An 11,597-nucleotide genomic window follows, 5' to 3' on the forward strand; every position below is an offset into this window, starting at 1 on the left:
GCTCCGCCCTACCCTTCCCCTCATTGAATAAGCACTTCATTAGAATGCTTCACGCTGGAAATATTAACACCAAATTAATGAAATGCAGCGCCATCCGGAAGCTTCCACATGAACTTCTTGTGCCGGGCATGGAAGTTAAAGTCCGTTACTTCTCCAGCGTTCCTGCCCGTGTCTAGCATTTCTTCATCTGGGAAATGGCGAGACAGCACTACATGGCCCTGAGCGTGAGGATAGCACCCACCTACAGTATGAAAGGTACGGTGTGTGGCTTCAAGGTGCGTAGGAGGAGAATCTTCAGTTCAGCCTGGGTTGGTATAGCCAGAGATATTTGAAGGCAGAAGGAACCTTGGTGTACAGAGGTAAACACTCCGCTGCTAAGTGAAAGGTTGGCAGTTTGACCTCACCTAGTATCTCTGTAGGAGAAATACTGGGCCCTCCGTCCCAGTAAAGGCTAGGCGCAGGATCCCCATGGGGCAGTTCTACTCTGTCGCCTGGCCTCTCCAGTCAAAACTCAACTCACGAACAGCTGGTGGCCATAGCAATCAAGTTCCAACCAGCACTGCTCTTCCCCAAATTCTAACTAGTCGCAGACTTTGGGGCAATGTTTAACTCCTAGTTTTATTTTTTAACAATTGGGAATTAGAAACAATCTCTCATCCAAAGTCATGGATGACGGTAATGCTCTCTATCATGATCAAGACTAAATGACTAAAAATGCACATTTAGATTGAAGTTAATACTTAGAGGAACTTCCATAGAATTTGAAAGAATTATATAAAGCCATTTGATAATTTCTAAAATCATATTTTCAGGGGACAAAGTCTAGGGTTTTGCATCTCGGTAGAATCACAAATATATACATGGATTTGGCATATATATGTAATATTTCTCTCTGCTGAAAGGTTTGCCTGACCTGGATGAAGTTGGCTTTTTCTTCTAATATGACTCTCAGGGGTAAATTTCTAGCAACTGGCAAATAGCCATGCTTTTATAAACAGGAGTATTTACTCCACCAGATAAGCCCTTACTTGTTCTTTGAAATGTCTGTGGCCATACTCCCTAGAATGCACAATTATATTCCTATTCAATATTTTCTATGTTCAAACATCAAACACCCTACTCTATTGATACCATAGATATCGATAACTCGATATTTCCATTTTTCTTCTTTTTTCTTAGAATGAAATGAAAAAGAACAAGTTCTGGTCAGAAGAAGACACTTGGTGGGTGGATTCAGGCAAGCCACTGCTTCATTTGCACCATACTGAAGTTGGAGGAGATGGTTGGGCAGGTGGAGGGGGGGCTGGTAGAACCACAGCTTTGGGGCAAATGAACCTTGTTTGGCACAGCCTTCGAGGGAAGCATGGCTCCCACATATTGTAACCGTTGAAAAAAGATCCAAAGAAGGATATTTTATGACATGTGAAAATTATAAGAAATTCAAATTCTAGTGCCATAAATAAAGTTCTTGGAACTCAGCCACACCCGATAGTTTATGTGTTGTCTGTGGCTGTGTTCACGCTTAAACAGTACGGTTGAGTAGTTGTAACAGAGACTATATGGTCTCCCAATCCAGAAATATGTACCATCTGGCTCTTTACAGAAAAAGTTTGTTGACCTCTGGACACCTTCCCCCCTTCCTAAGGTTCTTGCCAACTGAAAATCTTTCATCATTTCTTCCTAATCATTCCAACTCTAGACTCCTTTTGGCATGTGTCTTTAGACTTCCAAATTAGGGAAACAGAATCTACCCCAAGGGGAGTAATGTGGTTGTTGTTGAGTGCCATCAGCATGGTTTGGGCTCATGGTGACCTGATGGCAGATAGTAAAATACCCCATAAGATTGGCCAGCCTGTAAATCTTTCCAGAAGCAGATTGCCACGTCTTTCTTCCGCAGAGCAGTCCCACTGGGATCAAACTCAACCACTGCATCACCTAAAGGGAGTACTAACAGTTTTAAGATAAACCCCTTTTTGTTGTTTTTTACCATCTTCTTCACTTCCCAGACATCCTTTGGCTTCCTTTTTTACCTTCCTGCTTCGGATTCAACAAGGTCATCTCTTGTCTGCCTCCCCAAGTGTATTATAATAATAATAAACCAAAACATAATAAAGAAAAATTCAAATGGAATGGTGCCGGATTTTAAATTCTGATCTTAGAATTTTTCAGTGAAGCTACTAATCTTTGTCTCCCTCATCAGTGGCCCCTTCAGGTAATTCAAACGATCATTGTTTGTGTTGATTAAACATTCACTATCAAAGGGTGACATATTCTTAGACCTAGGAGGCAGAAACTTGGGGTGTTCAGACAACCATAGCCAGACAACCCCCCACCCCCCGTCTTCTATCACCTTCAGTCCTTGTGCTGTTGGGTTTTATCAACATGCAGTTGACTTTTACAGGGGTCACGTTTCATTATACATAACATGTAATGAAATAGAAATTATACCCTAGGAATCTGGTGTTTCTATTTCATACAAAATACATGTTTGAATTTTACATTCATAGATTTTGCTGGTCATGACAAGATTTCAGGAACAATCACAGAGTTTATGTAACCTCCTCTAAATTTACAATCTAAATCTCAATTTCCACCTCAGGATGTACTGTTAGAGAGTTGTTCTTTTTTTTCCTCTCTGTACGTGACATCTACATAGACCATTTGTCACTGGCACATCGTTCACCTGTGTCAGTAGAACTCGGTGCGAATGACATTGTGCTGTTCTACTGTCACCACTACCCACCGTTATGCTAGTGTGGCTCCCCTCACACAGGCTGCAGTGAGCAACCAAATTTTTTCCCTAATGTGTAAGAAATCATAAGTTTAAATCTCAATGAAGACCATTGTTGCCTATAAAAAATAATGGAAAGGATTTATATAATCTCCCAAAGTCCATGAAAGTAAAGTTATAAGAAAAATTTAGTACGCAATTAAAAATTAAGCGAATGTTTATTTGTGCCTCCCGGGCACAGGAAACTATGCCAAGTACTATGGAGAGTAGGAAATGGTACACAATGTGTTTATTACTCTTCAGAAGCACAGTGAACTCACACATGAGGAAAATCACCTCTCTATCTATCATCTATCTATCTATCTATCTGTATATATACATATTTATATATATAATGTGTGTATGTGTAAAAGTATATATCTGTGTTATACATTAGCTATGATATATATTGTGTTATATAAACGATATACATTAAATCTGCACTATATGTATATAACCTACATATAATACATACACAAACTGTACCTGTTATATATACATTATATGTGTACCTAAGCATATACCTGTGTACATATAGTATTTGTCTATGTATATATACACACATGCATATGTATGTGGTTATATATATAGGAGTACAATAAGTACAAGGAGCCCTGGTGACGTAGTGGGCTGATAATCACAAGGCCAACAGTTTGAAACCACCAGCTGCTCTGCAGGAGCATGAAGAGGCTTTCTATTCAATAAAGACTTGTAGTCTCAGAAACCCACAGAGGCAGTCCTGTCTTGTGCCATGCAGTCACTATGAGCTAAAATGGACTCAATGGTATTGAGATAAAGATAAGACACTGCTATCGAGTCAATTCCAAATCCTTGGGATCCTGGGTGTCAGATTAGAACTATCTCTGTAAAGTTTTCCATAGTTGGTTTTCAGAAGCAGATACCCAGGACACTCTTCTTTCTAGGAGTTGAGAGGCCCTTTCTCCCGGTTGAACAGAGAAACCCATGTTCTTGGAGAAGGTGGCACATGACCTGCACCTGGGATGCTTGCAATGGCTCATAGGCCAAGCACTACCTGAGCACATGGGCAAAGGAGGCAAAACAAATGAGACATTTTTGCCCTGTGGAGGCATGCACATTCTGAACAGAGATCAACAAGAAAGCGTTCTTGAAAATTCCTTTAACAGATCTTTTTTTCGGGACCAAAGCAAAAAAAAAAATCCGGGGGAAGATAAAGTTCACTTTTGAAGTCAGGGTTTGTCTTCATTGCTCTGACTCGCTTCGTAGCTTTCAAGTCCGAATGCCTTTTGAAGACACTGCTTTAACGCTTTGACAAATTCCTCTGACAACCCTGTTACCTCATTTATCCAGAAACGGGGAGGTCCATGCACCGTGCACATGGTCTGCAGACTCTAGATTGCTAAAGCCATGTTGATGAATGATGATCCAAAAGAGAGGGTGTTGCATTTTAAAATAATTTTAAACATTATTTATATCTAGAATATCTGACTGCATGTTCCTAAACTCTAAATCTATATGTGTGGTGTAACATAGGAGTGACGGAAGGGGTTTTATCTGACATCATTAGGTGCGGTAGTGTAAGAAGGCCAGAAAGAAAGTCTTTGAAACTCAGAGTTTGTGCTCCTGTGCCTCTTAATGGACTAACAATTAAGATCTAACTGATCACAGCATTATTTGTCCATCATCTCCATATACAAGGGTAGCCTTGTGGGATATTACTAATCAAAGTAAAACTCATGAAAGCAATCTGCATGTACAGAATGTTCTGTCTCCATTTCAGGCTTGGGGAGTGGCGGGCAACCTTGAGCTGGTGGCAGGCTTGCGCAGTCTAAACAGAATGTTGCTGTGTAGTGGACTTGCGCAATGGAATCTCACGAGAAAGGGACTTTATTTTCATTCTTAAATAAATTTTAAAGAATGCTGACACATATTTGTTTCCAGTTCAAATATCTGTGTCTGCCAAACTCTTCCCAGGAGGCTTCCGTGGGAGTCCCCTCCATTAGGAGCCCCGTCACAGGAGGAGGAAAATCTTCGTGAACAGTTAGAGCTGAAATTCGGGTGCCTGGCCAGGGTTCAATCCTGTGATTTTATTGTGCTGGGTAATATACAAAGAAGAGGAGGCGTAGGCTTGCATTCTTCTTCTTTAATGGGGACAACTTTAGTCAAAAGTCCCTAAAGCCCCCAAAAGACACAAGGCAAGCAACCACAATCTTTCCAAGCCCTCTGCCCACCCCCATCCAAGTGCGTCCCTCCTGACCCATGGAAAATTCCTATTACAGCACTGTAACCAACAAAGAGGGGACTTATCGAAAGATGTTCTGTGTCTACTAAAGACCATTCAAATGTCAGAGAGGGGACATATTTGTTCCTCAATGGCCCATTGGTAGAAATTCTAGGGCATGCCCAGATTCTTCGTTCTCAGGATGGAAGTGCCAGTGCTTCTTCCCGATAGATTTCCAATCCTATCTTCAATGTCCTAGTTTCCAGTCTTCTTGGGGGAGGTTGCAAACTCTCCCACCCCTGCCATCAAGGTCACATTTACTGCATCTGCACTTGTTACTCTGAGAGTCACATGCCTCCTCTGAAATCTCCAAACTCTGTGCTTACTGGCTTTTTAACTCTCCACATGTGTTCATATTTTTCACAAGCTTATACCAGGCTTGGGGGAAGAAACAATGTCTTATTCACACAGTATCCCCAGTGTCTAATACAGACCATGCATGGTACATTAGATGCTTCATAAATATATGTGGCATGACTTTGAAACCCCTGTATGCAGGGCCCAGGTTGAGCAAGCTTTTTTCTCCACATTCCAAGAGCATGGCATTTGCATCAGCACCTGAGCACATTCAAACCCCATAATACATTGGAAGTATGTTTTTCCTTACACTCGCAGACCGATGCTGTTATTCCCCAACAAAGCATCTGTTCTTCCTGTGAGTGATGGCTTTTTTTTCTACCCATTTCTCATCTTTTACCACCATGCTTGCCTCTCAGCCTCTAAAGTACCCAGACTAACACAGTATGGTACCTTGGGAGTGGGGTACTGGAGAAACAAACCATAAGATGGAGAGGAGATGTTTGTTTGACCTCTCCCTCATGGTAGTCTTTCTTCTTTGTCTATCCAGAGGTCAGATAACGTCACACTGTTTACTCAGTTGTTTTCTGGGGAAAATATGGGAAGTATGAAAATAGAAAGTTTGTAAGGCCACTTGCTTTGAGCCATTAAAATTTGATCTTTAGATGAGTTTAGGCTATGCCTGCAAAGAGAGCTTTCAAAAGATATGCCCCACCCAGGTCTTTGTAGTACTCGGGAACCAATGGTCTTTGTCAGAAGCTGGAAAAAAATCTGGAACCATGAAGAAAACTCCCCTCTAGGACTGAATGTTAAAGGGAGCCTGTGAGCAGGCTGAAATACTTGCTAGGTGACCACCTGGATCTACTTGGTGAGTCGAAGTGGGAGATATGCAGCAATAAAGAGACGGGTTGAGTTTGGCCACTGACACCTGTGCACTTGGTTTACAGGTAAAAGAGGAGAAGAGCGGGTTGACTGGTCTAAGGTCCATGACCTAGCATGAGGGGCTAGGCTTGTGGAGTACTGGTGAGAGCCCATGGTCTAAAGGCAAGGTGACCAATGGGCACCCTGTGGAGGCTGAGTGAGGCAGCCCACATTGAGTTGATCAGAACCCAACCAGATGGAGATTTTTGAGCCTGTGAACTGGTGTATATTGTTGCTGACTTTATGGATGGCCTGTCTGGATTTGATTTTGCTTATGGATACAGACTTCACAAGGTTCCAACTGGAATGAAGACTCTTCATGTCAAAATATATGACTGTCTTCTCAGAGAACTGGGTTGATGTAAGTGGGCAGTATAGAAATTGGATACTCGAAACTGAGGGGATAACGGCATGAAGTGGTTGGCTTACAAACTTTCATAGGTGGGGGAACATATTCACAGGATTATAGGACTAAAGTATAGGTGTTACTTAACTGAAATTGTGAGTCTAAAGAATGATGCACAGGTGCCAAGTTGGCAAGGGGTGGATTGAGTTAGTTTATTGTCCCAACCTGGCCATTAAACACATGTGGGGTTAATTGAAGTGAGGAGGGATAAATAGCTCAGTGAGCCTTCCCTTTCAAGTTCTCAGATCTCTTGTTTTCTGATGGTCAGACAAGGGTTCAGCTGCCTTAGCCAGTTCCCTGCTTCAGCTGGGAAGGTTTACTTCCTGCAGGACATCCTGAGGAGAAGCCACATGGACCTGCCCCAATGTAGACCTGGGTGCTGGAGCAGCTGTGTGGAGACCGCTGCCAGAGCTGAGATGCTTACATATTCACTGATTCAGCTTTCCTCCTGCAGTTGAAGTCAGTGTTTTGTGAGATGGAGGAGGACTTTGTGGATTGGGGTCAGACATATGGGTTAATGTTGGACTTGTGGGTTTGGGCAGCACTGGGTGGGGATGTTTTCTTAATGTGCACTTCACCTTTATATCCAACTCTCTTATTCATGAGTTTCTGTGGATTTGTTTCTCTAAAGTACATGGACTATCACATCCTGGTGATAGTCCTCTACACCTCCCTTTGTTGACCCTGCACTTCAGTTCCTACTTTCCGGTTTCATCTGCCATTCAAACAAGGTGACCTGTGAAACAGGGATAACCTCTTTCTCCCTGTTATTGTCAGGCGACATCAGTCGGTACCAACTAAGACGTAACGGGTACAACAGAATGAAGCACTGCCAAGCCGGTACCGGTCTCGTACTTGTTACGTGTGTGCCCATTCTTGAAGGTGCTGGGTTACGCCAAGTCTTTGAGGATCTTCCTCTGTTTCAGTGCCTGTCTGCTTTAGTAGTATGATGCCCTTTCCCAGGGACTGGTCTTTCCTGAGAGGATGTTCAAGGAACACGAGATTAAATATCACCATTCTCACTTCTCAGGAGCATTCTGGCTGTATTTCTTCCAAGACATATCTGTCTGTGCCTTTGGCGGTTCATGGTACTTTCGACATTCTTCACCAGCACCCTAATTCAAATGCATCAGGCCTTCCTTATCTGACGTTCAACATTCACATGCATCTAAATCAGTGATTCTCAACCTTCCTAATGCCGTGACCCTTTAATACAGTTCCTCATGTGTGGTGACCCCAACCATAAATTTTTCTTTATTTTATTTTTCCATAAAATTATTTTCATTGCCATTTCATGACTGTAATTTTGCTACTGTTATAATTCAGGTGAACCCTGTGAAAGGGTAGTTTGATCCCCAAAGGAGTCATGACCCACAGCTTGAGAACTTCTGATATAAATGATCATGATGTGGTCAGGCACACTGTGTTAGTCTGGGTTGACTAGAGAAACAAATTCATAGACTCTCATGTGTATAAGAAAGAGCTTTATTTAAAAGAGAAATTGAATATTGAGAATCATCCTAGCCCAGTCCAGATCCGATTCATAAATCCCTATATTAGCCCCTATGTCCGATACCAATCTATAAAGTCCTCTTCAGACTCACAAATTACATGCAATGATGCCAAATGCAGTATGATCACAGGCCAGTGAGTGGAAAGCCTTGAGGATTCCGGTGGCAGTAGAAGCATCTCAGCACTGGTGTAGGTCTCCACACGGCTCCTCCAGCTCCAGGGCTCTGGTTGCATCAGTGCAGCTCCATCAGGCTCTTCGTCAGTAATGTCGCACGTGGAGTGAGTATGTGGCTTGCCTCCAGTGAGCTACTTATATCCTTAGTACCTCCAAATGAGGTTATCAAGCTGCGACCTGATTGACAGGCTAAACTCCACCCCTTCACTCTTAATAGGCTCAAATTGACAACAGATGATGTAACTGCCACATGTATCTTACCACTGAACATGACAACTTCATTCTTCATCTTTTGAAAGATGTTTTGTGCAGCAGATTTGCCAATGCAAATATGTCATCTGACATCTTGACTGCTGCTTCTATGGGCATAAATAATTATGCTGAAGCTAATTTGAGAGAATGACATTTACTTAAACTACTCTCTCCCCACCCCCCACCCCAAGTAGAAGTTCTTTCTCTAGCCTATTTTCTGGCTCTTTATGGTAAATCTCTCTATTTTCTATCAAATTTCTTTAGTTATCTGCCAATACTTTTTCTAGTTGTATTCTTCTATGAATTTGAATGATTTGGAGAAATCACTTATAAGCTCAGAGACCACTCTCTTATCCAATTTCAGATTCATTACAAGCACCACATGATTGGCTATTGATGTTACAGTTTCCTGTAATGTTCCCCACTTTCAGCCATGAATGAGATAACACAAAAGAAGGAAATATGAAGAAACGGATGTGAATTTGCTACTTGTTGTGGAACATTGTCACCACTCGCATTGACAAGGAAACTTTGGATGCAGAATTAGGGAAAATGTGAAAGAAATGGAGAATTGATTCCCAGTATCTTTGTGGTTAATCCCATAAATATGTCTATATAATGGACTCTTCTATCTATGGGCACCATCCTACTTAGGCACAGAGGCCTTAAATCTTAAAAATAGGTTATCTGGGTCCACAGTAAGAATTATATTAAAAGGCAGCACTGGATAATACTCACCTTCCTGACACAATTGTTAAAGACAAAATGGGTGTGTAAACAAATGTGGCAAAGAAAGCTAATGGTGCCCAGCTATTAAGAGATATACCATCTGGGGTCTTAACGGCTCGTAGATAAACAAGGGGCCATCTAGCAGGGAAACAACAAATCCCACATGAAAGAAGCACAGCAGCTTGTGTGATCATGTGGTGCCGACAGGAAGAGAAATCAGAAGTTCATAAACAAGCAACCAAATCAATGTGAAGGGGCCTGGATGTAGTGGAGATACAAAACCCACCTGCAAGATAATTGGACAGTCCCTCTCAGAATGACCACATAGAAGGGATGAGAAATCCAGGGTGCAATGAAGCACTGATGAACTACATAATTATCCTTTAGTTCTTTAATATTTCCTCCCCTTGCTATTATGGCTTTTATTTATGTTACCTCATGTTAGATTTGTGCATGTTCATTTATATATATAAGTCTGCTTGGTACACGAATGTCAAGATAGATAACCCTTCAGAAGCAGTAAATGGAGTAATGGTTCCCTGAGGGTACAGGAAGAGGTGGTAGATCAGTAGGGAGGTGAAGAGGGAGCTGATAGTATTGATGACTAGATGGAATCAAACAACAAAATTGTATGTGAAAGGATATATTGGATTGTGTAAGATATGGCAAAAAATCCATTACAGGAAAAAACAATAATCATAAGGGTAGTAGGGTAAAAGAGGGAGGGGATAAAGAGGTACTGATACCAAGGAGTTCAAGTGGAAAGAAAATATTTTGAAACTGGTTGTAGTAGCAATTGTACAATACTGCTTAATGTGGTTGAATGAAGGATTGTTATGATATCGGTAAGAGTTCCCAATGAAACAATTTAATTTTTTAAAGAATTACATTGAATTTAAAGGTAAAGATAGCATTCACTTTGGGGACATTACATTATGGCATAGAGGGCAAGGGGTGAGTGATCTATACTCACCGGGTGATGTTCTCCAGGAAATCCAAGCTCAAGGATCCTGCCTTAAAGTTCTATGAAAACCCTGATAAAGTGAGACTTTCTAATGCAAGGAAATAAGGGCTTTAAAATCCTATTAACAAAAGTGTTCTAAGACTTCTGGGAAATCAAATGGCTCGCACCAAACAGCATTTGCTATGTTAAGTGTGATGACTTAAGAACATGTGGATTAAATTTCCTTTAAAGTGCACATGGGTTTAGAAGCTAAAAGGAAAACATGCTCTGTGAAAGTCCTGTTGGGTTTTGCTAAACCCAGTAAGAGGAGTCAGAACTGTGTTTCCGCTCAAGAATGTGTCAATAGATTAAGTGCTCCAGTAATAATCACTTATTGTTTTAATTCTTAAATATTCCTTGGGGGCTAGTTGAGAATGAAATTCTGTCATATTGTTGCATCAGAGAAGAAGTGGTGTAAGTAAACTGACCACAGGCTTTTCGGCCCTATGTCAACGGATTGTTAAGAAATGGCAGCAATTGCAAATTTCAAAGTGTGATCGCAACTAGCCTAAAGGTTAGGTAGCTCTTCTTTCATCTTACTGACACTGATTTTCATGGAACAAGCACACCATAGACTGTCAAAAAGCCTGGGATTCGGGGCTGGCTCTCCATTTAGAAGTTAGGCAATTTAAGGAAATCACATGCCATCTCAGAATCATTGTTTAATTATCATGGTTTAATAAAATTGACCTAGTAGGCTTGTGATGACCTTTTTTAAAACCCAAATCTTCATCACACCTTGAAAGCTATGTTGTCATTGGTGGTGATGGTGGTCGTCAAGTTGGTTCTGACCCATAGCCACTCGATGCACAACAGAACGGAACATTGCTCGGTCCTATGCCATCCCCACATTTGTTCCTGGGCGCCAGCCCATTGTTGCAGCCACTGTGTCAATCTATCTCCTTGAGGGCCTTGCTCGTTTTTACTGCCCCTGTGTGCTACCAAACAGGGTGTCCTTCTCCAGAGCCTCATCTCTCCTGACAGCACGGCCAGAGTACTTGAAGTCTCACCATCCTTGTCTCCAGGGAGCACTCCAGACGTCAGTCTTCCAAGACAGATGTTTGTGCATTTAGCAGTCCATACTACTTTCAAAATTCTTCTCCAGTACCAAAAGTCAAATCCATCAGTTCTTCTTCAGTCTTCTTTATTCAGTGTCCAACGATTACATGGGTATGACGTGACTGACAACTCCATGGCTTGAGTCAGGCACTCGTTGGTCCTCAAAGTAACGTCTTTGTGTTCCTACACTCCAAAGGGGTCTTGTGCAGCAGA

Source organism: Tenrec ecaudatus, chromosome 15, assembly GCF_050624435.1.
Source record: "Tenrec ecaudatus isolate mTenEca1 chromosome 15, mTenEca1.hap1, whole genome shotgun sequence".
NCBI classification, from domain to species: Eukaryota; Metazoa; Chordata; class Mammalia; order Afrosoricida; family Tenrecidae; genus Tenrec; species Tenrec ecaudatus.